The sequence below is a fragment of the Electrona antarctica genome, assembly GCF_951216825.1.
Source record: "Electrona antarctica genome assembly, chromosome: 6".
NCBI lineage: Eukaryota > Metazoa > Chordata > Actinopteri > Myctophiformes > Myctophidae > Electrona > Electrona antarctica.
The window spans coordinates 43,477,421-43,487,884 of record NC_136811.1 but is presented as its reverse complement, the minus strand read 5'-3'; positions in this window follow the sequence as shown (position 1 = coordinate 43,487,884).

Below are 10,464 nucleotides of genomic sequence, written 5' to 3'. Positions count from 1 at the left end.
AATGTCCCTGAGAGAGAGAGAGAAAAATGTCATAGCTTTAAAGTTCGCTTTTTATGGACATCTTTTGAATAAAGCCAGTCGCCGTTTGACTTCGTGTGAAGGACCCGGTGAGCGTACGGTGGTGGACGCGGACGCATAAAGTTTTTCTCCCCCCTTCCTTCAGGATAGCGGGCTAATAAATTGTTTTCCCAGTGTTAAAGAGTTCCGCTCTTCTTCAACTTTTGTTGCGCGTCCCCGGAGAAAGTGCCTGCCCGGTAACCGGTTTATAGTCCTTTGTCAACAAGAACGCGTGTTAACGTGACAGTAAGATCCAAAGTAGATTCACACATCGTTTGTCAATAGATGGGGAGTGTGTTCGTCCTCCGCTGCGCGGTGTTTTGCTCGCGGTTGTGTGTGTGTGTTGTTCACCTCGGGGCGCGCTCTCTCTCTCTCTCTCTCTCTCCCTCTCTCTCTCTCTCTCTCTCTCTCTCTCCCTCTCTCTCCCCACTCCACTCCACTCTCCAAAAAGTCGCCTTTCTTTGTAGTTGGGTTACCGAACGCTAGACTTCTTCTTCACCAATGAACGCTTCGCTCGGTGTCTTCCCTCGGCTCGACATTCAAGCTCATATTATCGGGTGGATGGATCGTGAGGTGATCTCGGAGTTGTGTCGGTCCGGGTCGGTGTCTTGTAGCCGGAGCGGTGTCGGTGTGTGAGCAGAGATGTAGCCGCGGCTGCCCTCGTATGGCTCCGTGTGTGGGGACTGCGCCGTGTGTGTGTGTGCGTATGTGTGCGCGCGTGTGTGTGAGTGTGTGTTAAACCCCAACGCTTAGGTTCAGCCCATTGCGTCCAGCGGCCACTAGGATGTAGCCTACCACACTGTAACTGTTCAGTGCCATGTAGACTATATGAGCACCCAGATGATGTTCTGTCATAGCAGATCATATCCGAGTGACAACTCAGTCACTCATCCGACCAGACCAGATCATATGGCTAAGGGAGATTAAACTCACGGGCGCATCCTATAGCTATAGGCCTATTATTTTAGTTTTCATGTATTTTTTTTAAATTGCGAATAGGAAAACAGTTTAGCCTTTTAGTATAAGCAATATTCATGGCAACTTACTCGACGGTTTATAAAACACTTATAGTCCAGTCGTCTTATAGGCCTATAGTCTAGCGCTAAGCATTGGGTAATAATGCAGTGATAATTACTACATAAATAATTATTACATAAATTAAACATGCATGTAATAAAACGCAATATTATTTTAGCCTGTTATAAGCTATATTGCATCGCCGTTTTGATAAATTTGTATTACGCAAGAAATTGCGTAAGATAAGCATTTATTTATTTTTATTTTGCCTCTTGTTGTCCTTGCAATACTATATGCAGGTTGCAGGGAATTGCAGGTTGCTGGGCAGCGTGTAGGAATTCATGGGGGGAATGTTCACACATCTGCAGCGAAATAGGCGAAATATACATAGCCTAATCATTTTGAGTTTACGCTGCTCTCATTTTAAAATCTTATTTATATAAATCTAGTTTGTGTATATCCTGTCCTTACACCCTATACATTTATGTTGCACAGTGGTGACATTGTGTCATTATATAATTCCTGATATTTTATATAAACACCTATACCACAATTCCAGGCTATAATTGCATGCTTATAAATGAGCTCATATTTCTCATTTCGACATATTGCAAACATGGCTGACAATCTTGGCCTTCAACAGGCCTTTATTCTGTTGTACTAATGTAGGTCTATTTGTGCAGTTAGGCCCGGATATGTCGCCAAAAAAGCTTTAACTTGCATATTAAAATCATATAAAAGATCATAACACCGAATAGCCATGCAATCATGATTGATTGCTCCCTTCCGCAACAGCGGCGTGTGAGTGTGTGTGTGTGTGTGTGCGTGCGTGCGCGTGCGCGCGCTTTGGTAGCCTATATGTCTATATATACTCCCCTGTGTCCACTCTTTGCGAGACATTTTTCTTGACAACAAAGGTCATCATCCTACAAACTTTCTTCTCCTTTCCATCATCCCCCCCCAGCAGAAGTTATATGTCGAAAAGAGTGTTATTATCTGGTATTAATAGATGCAGCCCTATAGCTGCAGGAAGACAAAATCAGCTATTGATAATTGCAGGGAGTATACCGCAGCAGCCACTGTATCGATCGGCGTGTCCTCCACTCCCCCTGGTACAGAGAGATAAGAAGACAGACTCTTTAGAGCAATATAATTTCTTTTGACCTATCTGCTTGCTACAGACTTATGATGAATAGCCGGAGTGGCTGAAGTCCTTTATCACGAAAGTTACCCCCTTGATATAATATTGATTCTTTATAACTAGCTCGCCACACAAAAATCAAACTGTCCACTTGGCCATCATCATCATCAATATCATCACAAAGGCAGAGGAATGAGGATCCCCTCGCTGCCTCTAAAAGAGAGCTTTTACAATCTCCTCTGTAATCTTTATTTTGCTGATGATGAAAGGAACGGAAAGGAAAGGAGACAAAATGCCATTTAATCCTGTGGGGCCACGCGGACACGCGCGCAGTGCCGCGCGCACACACACACGGACATGCGTGGTCACAAAAGTCGCCATTTGAGTGGTCAAATCCCAAGCTTTTATAAATGGGCAAATAATTAATTTGGTGGTGGGAGAAAGCTGATTGACGGGTGGGCGTTCGCTGGCGTCGCATGCATGCGATCCTGCTCCTGTGTGATTTTGGGCTGTATATCTGATTTATTTATCCTTATCTGCAACCCTGCCCCCACACTGTCAAATCCTGGGTTATACATTTATCCAAGAGTGAGTGTAAAACTCAGGATTTTACCGGCGTGTTGCATGCTCTGGACTCTGGACTTTATTTGCTCCAGCATTCAAAATGCTGAACAATGCACTATTAAGCTCATTATGGTTTATTGTAGCCTATTACATGAAATAAATATAATAATTAATATTTCATTTTTTAGGCTTTATGCATCAATTAAAACAGGGCTTCTATAACGCCACGTTCAGCTTGCGACAATATGTTAGAAGGTTTGGAAACAGGCTGTGGGAAAATGTTTGCTGCATAGCTGTAGCCTATAGGCTATTAACGGGGCACTCTCTCCATTCATTGAGGGCGAGAGCTGTGTTGGAAGAGGAGGGAGGGAAACGGGAAACGTGTAATCATCACCCCCAAACAACCGTTTTATCCATTCACCCTCTGGATTTGTATCGCAAGGTAAGAAAAAGGCTACTTCTACCCTCTAATCTCTATCATAAAGTCCACACCGGCTGACTTTTTTTTTTTTTTTTTTTTCACACACCAACTTCCATCTGTCCCAGCCTCAGCCTGGCGCTGGTTCCTTCCTACGCGCTCGCTCTAATGTACCGGGCTATCATTACCGGGATACCATGAAGGGAGGCCGGCCGGTGAGAACGGAGCTGAGAGGTAAATGATCCAGTTTTTTTGGCACTGTGTCATTATACAGACGCACGGGGCTGACAGTGACAAGCTAATGATTACTGATGTCTTTGATTTGTAGAATGATTTGCGGACATTAATCACAAGGCAAAGGCGGGGGGGAAATGCGAGGATTGTAGGACGTTCGTCGCAAAGCCTGCTCAAGTCATCCTCTGTGTCGGCAGCCTATCACAGACTTTGCGTTGCCACTTGCCGCAACTAGTGTTGGGATGTATTTCGACCATAGGTTACTGTAGCAGCCTATGACATGATGCTCAGACTTTCATCTGCACCAATCAGGGACGAGGCATATGAGAGCGTTTTGTTTTTTTCCCTTCTCCCTTCTTCTTTTCTTTTTCGGAACAGTATGATGACGCACGTGCTACTTAGATGAGATGTGCGTGTTGCAGATGATGAAAAAGCCAATTTAGATTTCATGCTGAAAATGTTGGTCATGTGTTAAAAAGAAGAAGAAGAAAAAAGAAAGAATCATAGCCTAAATAGTAAATATTAGTAGGCCTATAAGTGGAATAATCAGAAAGGATATCATAATTGTTTTTATTTGTGGATAATTTTGTGAAATGTCCTTTGCTTTTGTTGGACATGTTGCAGGCACACATGCACGCGCACACACACACACACACACACACACACACACACACACCTGTGTGGTGCATGATTGTGGATACTAGCATGCATAAGTAATGACACGCACACACACACACACACACACACACACACACACACACACACACACACACACACACACACACACACACACACACACACACACACACACACACACACACACACACACACACACCTGTGTGGTGCATGATTGTGGATACTAGCATGCATAAGTAATGGCCCTTGTATAGCTGGGACTCAACAGCCATGCAGCTGTGTGTGATCTTGTATTGCAAGTGGGGACTGTTTAGTCTCAAAGTGCTGGATTTACATCTGTACCTGCATGTCTTTACTCTTTTCCACAAAATGTTATTGCAAATTGAGCCTTAAAATGATCCGATCCTAGAGCATTTGATACCAGCTCAGTTTGACTCAAAACAGGCAAGCCGATATCAAGTGATAGACGGCTAGTACCTGAGATGAGTCAAATTTGATCTGACTGGCCCAATCAAGCCTAATTGAAATAAATTGAATCAACCAATTTAATCTGCTACTGTAATTAAATTAGTAGCCGGGGTGTAATTTGACAGTGAGTCGGCACTCTAGAGGGGACGACAAAATGCTCATTGCTCCCAGTAAAGGACTATGTGTCAAATTCAGTGTGAAATGCAGAGACCCAAATGGGAGCTGACACATTGATGAGACCTCGGTTAGATCAGGCCTACAAGCAAAACATATTGGGATGATGTGCCTGTCATGTGACAGTACTCTGTCATGGGAAAGGGATGCACCATGATCATGTATTATATACATATGACACGAGATACCTTGATAGACGAATAAGAGATATACAGTCAATTAACAATAGCATGTTGTGTGTGTGTGTGTGTGTGTGTGTGTGTGTGTGTGTGTGTGTGTGTGTGTGTGTGTGTGTGTGTGTGTGCGCGCGTGCAAAGAGCATATGTGCATGTGTTTGTGCGGCACACAGGGCTTTACAGGGAATGCAAGTTTTATTTCATGTCGCATGTGTTCTTGGCCAGTTTGTATAGGATGTCTCAGTAAAGCACAGTGGTGCATTTTGATGCATGTGTCATGTCCCGTCAGGCCCGGCAGAACCAGAACCACAGCTCATATGCAGGGGTGGGCAAAGTACTCAACCCATACTAGTATATATATATACTCCTGGTCAAATATTTCTCAGCTGCAAGTGAAAGTTGCTGAAGTACTTCATGCTTAAAAAAAGTATACATATTCCAAAGTACTAATAATAAAGTTACATTTTATTGTTAATATTAATGTATTGCTATATTGAAATTTAAACATGAGGGGGAAAAATATCAAATATTTTCCAGAAAAATAGCAAGCTCACAGCCCGTCACTTTGTTGTGTTGTGAGCTTAAAGATCTGCTATATTAGCTACATTTTAAATACGGATTAAGTGGTTCATACTATTAATGTAGTGGAGTCAAAAGTAGCCTACAATAATTTGCCTTTGAAATGTAGTGGAGTGGAAGTTATTAACTTTCGGGCATAGCAGGTTTCTGACAGACACGTTATGCACAGTACTCAGGTACTTTACATGTACTTTGTTACTGGTCCACCAATGCTCATGTGGAGCCTCAGTCCAGAGTGGGCAGCAGGGGAGCTGGTTCTGGCACTGTGTGGTCATCTGTGGCTCTATAGCTCCAACAATGAGCACAAAAAGGGCTGAAGCCACGCTGATGACACTTAATCTCATTGAAATTCCTTGTCAGGCTTGACCTTGGAACGATATTAACCTCTCGACAAGTGACGCTGTGTGCGCACGCACTTATGTGTCTCCTCCGTCTGTGGTTATGTGATTGTATAGTTGCGCGCACGCACGCGTGTGTGTGTGTGTGTGTGTGTGTGTGTGTGTGTGCGCGCGTGCATGTGCGCGTGCCTGCACGCGCGTGTGTGTGTGTGTGAGACAGAGTGGACCGTATGAAAGCTATATTGAAATGTTTCATATCCATGAATCTGCTCTCGATGGACATGCAGCAATCTTGTTCTCCTGCCTGTTTAACTGTGGGCCAGTTAACTGTATTTGCATGGTGATCTAGCATTCATGATAGGCAGAGAGAGAGAGAGCGAGAGAGAGAGAGAGTGAGAGAGACTATGCCTGAGAGCAACCAGACCATTGGGGGACAGTGATATGTGTGCCACATTGTCTGTTCAATAGAGGCCTTTGAATTTTTAAACAGCATCAGTTACCTGGTACTGTCATTGTTTTGGCACCATTTGCCTTGCTTAATCCTGGTAAGTGCATATCTGAACAGCACTCCTTTTTTCCTGACAGTGTAGGCGTGTGTATATGTGTGTGTGTGTGTGTGTGTGTGTGTGTGTGTGTGTGTGTGTGTGTGTGTGTGTGTGTGTGTGTGTGTGTGTGTGTGTGTGTGTGTGTGTGTGCGTGCGCGCGTGCTTGCTTGTGAGAGAGAGAGAGAGAGAGTGTTTAGGGGTAGGAAGGGAGGAGGATAATGATTTGCCGTTGTACGTGTTTTGGAATTGAATGTCATCATTCACATCTGCTGAATTGTAAATTGAAATCAAGTTGTTTTTTTGTAAGTCCTTTTTACATAAATAACAATGCATGTACTTGTCTATGTGTGTACTGTGCGCGTGCTTGTGTAGGCATGCACACACACACGTGTGTGTGTGAGGCATGCACGCACACATGTGTGTGTGTGTGTGCGTGTGTGTGTCTATGAATGTAGTAGTGGGCACCCGGCACACGTGTGCAAATGTGCCCTGGAAAAGTCAAAGAGAGAGGAGATAAAGACGGATTGTTTTCTCATAGATGCTGTAGGCATACGTAGTTGAGCTTTAATGAATTCACCATTCAGTTCAAGTGGAAAATAGTGCGATTCCTCTCCATCCACGTGACCTTATCTAGTTTACCTCAGCCATGGCGTTTTGACCCTGCAATCGCAACTACAGAGGTGGCTTTCAGCCCAAACACCCTCTGCATGAGTCTTGTATTGAAAAGCTCCAGGACAGCCCTGGACATTAACATGTTAATGCTCATGTTATGTCTCGGGTTTAAATTAACCATTAACTCTGTGAACAGCAATCCTACTGTTAGCTCATTGTTAGCTCAAACACTGTATTTTTTAACAGCAATCCAAATAGAAAATAAATGATTATATATTCTTAAATTGAAGGAAAAAAAATATATGCATTTTTCCCTTTTTTCTTAAATAAAGTGAGTAAGTGAGAAAATATGAAGTTGAATTTGTGTTGGACACATGGACACATTTTGCAGGTTTGTAGTCGTCTTGTGATTCAAGATATGATTCGAAATGAGGGACAGTATACGTTGCAGAAGAGACGAGAGATGTGACTTAATTATTAACAAGTAGGCCTATATGGAACAAAAGATAAAGTAACAAAACCATTCCTATTGAAAAACAAGAAATGGATCTGTTTGCATATTTTTAGAGAATGTCTGTTTCTCTCTCTCTCTCTGTGTGTGTGTGTGTGTGTGTGTGTGTGTGTGTGTGTGTGTGTGTGTGTGTGTGTGTGTGTGTGTGTGTGTGTGTGTGTGTGTGTGTGTGTGTGTGTGTGTGTTTGCGCGCGCACGCATACCCATGTGTACACTAACAACCAGGACAAAGCATTACCATGATAAAGGGAGAGACAAAGGGAGATTGTGGTAGAACAATATGATGTATATGAATCACAAGGCTTATTGAAATTGAACAAACTAAGGCCCCTGTCGCCGTGGGTGAGAGCCAGCTTTGTAAGGAGATTTCATGTTCCTGGACTTGTTGGATGGGATACCAGCTCCACAGTCTGTCAGTGTCTACTGTCTGCCCCTGAGCCCCTCTCTCTCCCTCTCTCTCTCCATCGCTCCCTCCTTCCCTCAGTCTCTCTCTCTCTCTCTCTCTCTCTCTCTCTCTCTCTGGAGAAACATTTGCATAGTGAATCCTTTCCTTTCTAGCCCTTAGCAACCCTACATACACACAGGGAAATTCTGAGTGTTGATTTAACGACGAGAGCCCCAAAACTGACCAGCATTACACTCTCGCAGTTAAACGAATCCCCTGGATTTTTCCTGTGTACTATCTGGGCACTTCCTCCCCAGTCCCCACTGTGACTTATTTACGGTAAACCTACCAATGACATGCGCAGAACCTTTGTGGCATAGTGTTGAGAGTGAGCGCATGTGAACAATTATGTGTTGCTGTTTAAAAAAAAAAAAAAGAAAGAAAGAAAGAAAGAAAAAAAAACCTAAACATGCAATGCCACAGTCGAAAATTAAATTCACAAAGGGTAATGAAATGTTGAAGTAACCCGACCAGAGGATATAATCAAGTACAAGGTTACCCATGCAGTGTTTTGTGTTTAGCCGTGTTAATGCCCTATGTCGCTATCTGTCTGCCCTGTGTTTTGGAGGCCTGCCAGGCATGCGAGGAAGAGCACCTATTTTGTTGAGAGGTAATTGCTACACAGTAGCCTCTGATTGCCAGGATCTTTCAGTGGGAGCGGGCCCCGGCTCCCTTTTCACTCGCACCGACAGCCTGATTACAAATCATCTTATTGATTTGATGAGTGCAAGATGTTTGCTAATAACTGTTCTCATACCATCTGTTAATCTTTGTTGTGATTAAAGAGGTAATCCCAATACCCATTATTCCCAATGACACTGCCGGGGATCTTTCCCTCGCAAAGCGTTGGTCCCTGCCCTGGCAGGCCTGGGCTGAGGAAGAGAGAGAGAGAGAGAGGAGGGGGGGTGGGGGTTGAGGTAACCAAGGATATCGGTGATCTCCAGCTGCGATTGAGAAATCTGCTCCACCTTCTACATAACAAACGCAATACAAAAAAGAATTACAGCCCTCGCTAAGAATCCATTACCTCGTATAATCACACAAAATGATTTTTGTTAAATATGATAATAAATCACAGGCTGGATCAATAGCCCGCGGACCAACTGCTATGCGCTGATAAGGTATCAATCAATATTTAGTATTTAGATTTTAATTAATACCTCGCCGGGGCCCGGAGCCGGTTAGCGCGGAGACAAATATAATCTCTGATGAAACTGGGGCAAAATAAAGAAACTGATAAAAAAAGAACGAAACAAGAATGTAAAGCTGTTAGTATTCCAGTGTTGTTCTTCATATCTGTCATTGATCAGTCAGTTGCTTTGCTGTGATTAAGTGTGTGTGTGTGTGTGTGTGTGTGTGTGTGTGTGTGTGTGTGTGTGTGTTTGTGAGTGTATTCCTCAATGTGAGAGGCATGAAGCACCCGCTGCTATCCATGCACACATAAACACAATAAAATCAGTGTTCATTCAACTGTGTGTGTAAATGGAGCCAGAGGTCAGGGGTCATGCAGGAGTACTCCGATGGCTTCCCGCCAGGGCTGGCCAATCAACCGACAACATATCAAAACTGATATTTAGAACCATTAACCTATAGTAGTATAGTATTCATTGCGGTGACGGTGGCTTACACAAATAGTGAAAAAAGCTGATCTTTCACAATTGTCTTTAAATTCATCATTCATGAATCACGATCGAGGCAAAAAAGTTTGAAATAATAATTTGAAGCCATTTCTCCCAGCCCTACCTGAGGCTTGATGCTGCATATCCATCCCTTTCCCACCTTTCCTCTCACTGTCACGATCGGAAATAAAGCAAAAATGCTAATCAAAAACCTGCAACATAAAATGGAACTAAATAGACCCGTGAAGTTATTTTGAAAATGGAGCTAATATGCATTATGTCCTAAATAACATTGCGATAACAAAATGTTCTATTTTAGACTATCTTTACATTTGACCTACACTTCTATATACATGCACCCAACTCTTCTCAGCCTTAGCTATAGAGGACCAACCAGGCCTTGCACTCTCTGTTACCATTTAAGTTTTCTTACATGTACAGCAGATTCATTAGAGGAAGGGTTAACGTTGATTACGGCTGATTTCCCGAACAAGCTCGCCGTGTACAGTAAGACCCCGCCATTAATTTACGATTGCATGACTCTGACAGAAACACTTAAGGAAATAGTTGTGGAGTGATGCATTTAAGACCCTGCATCCTGGGTATATATGCACGCGATTGTGCTGCTCCATACTGTAATCTTTTGTTGAGGTTTTAACTGTTAAATCACCCTTGAAAACAGGGCCGCATGCCAACTGCTTGTTTCTTAATTCCTCTTTTCACCACTCATCACCAGTGACAGAATTATTTTGTTTATAGAGATAAAGTAGATAAAAACTTAGATACAAAATAAATGTATAAATACAAATTATCTATCTCTATTGGATGAGAGTTCTGATCATTAGAAACAAAATCATTTGATGACCTCTGTAAGTGTTGCAAGCATGTCGTTATAGAACATCAACATCATCATCATCATCGTCGTCGACG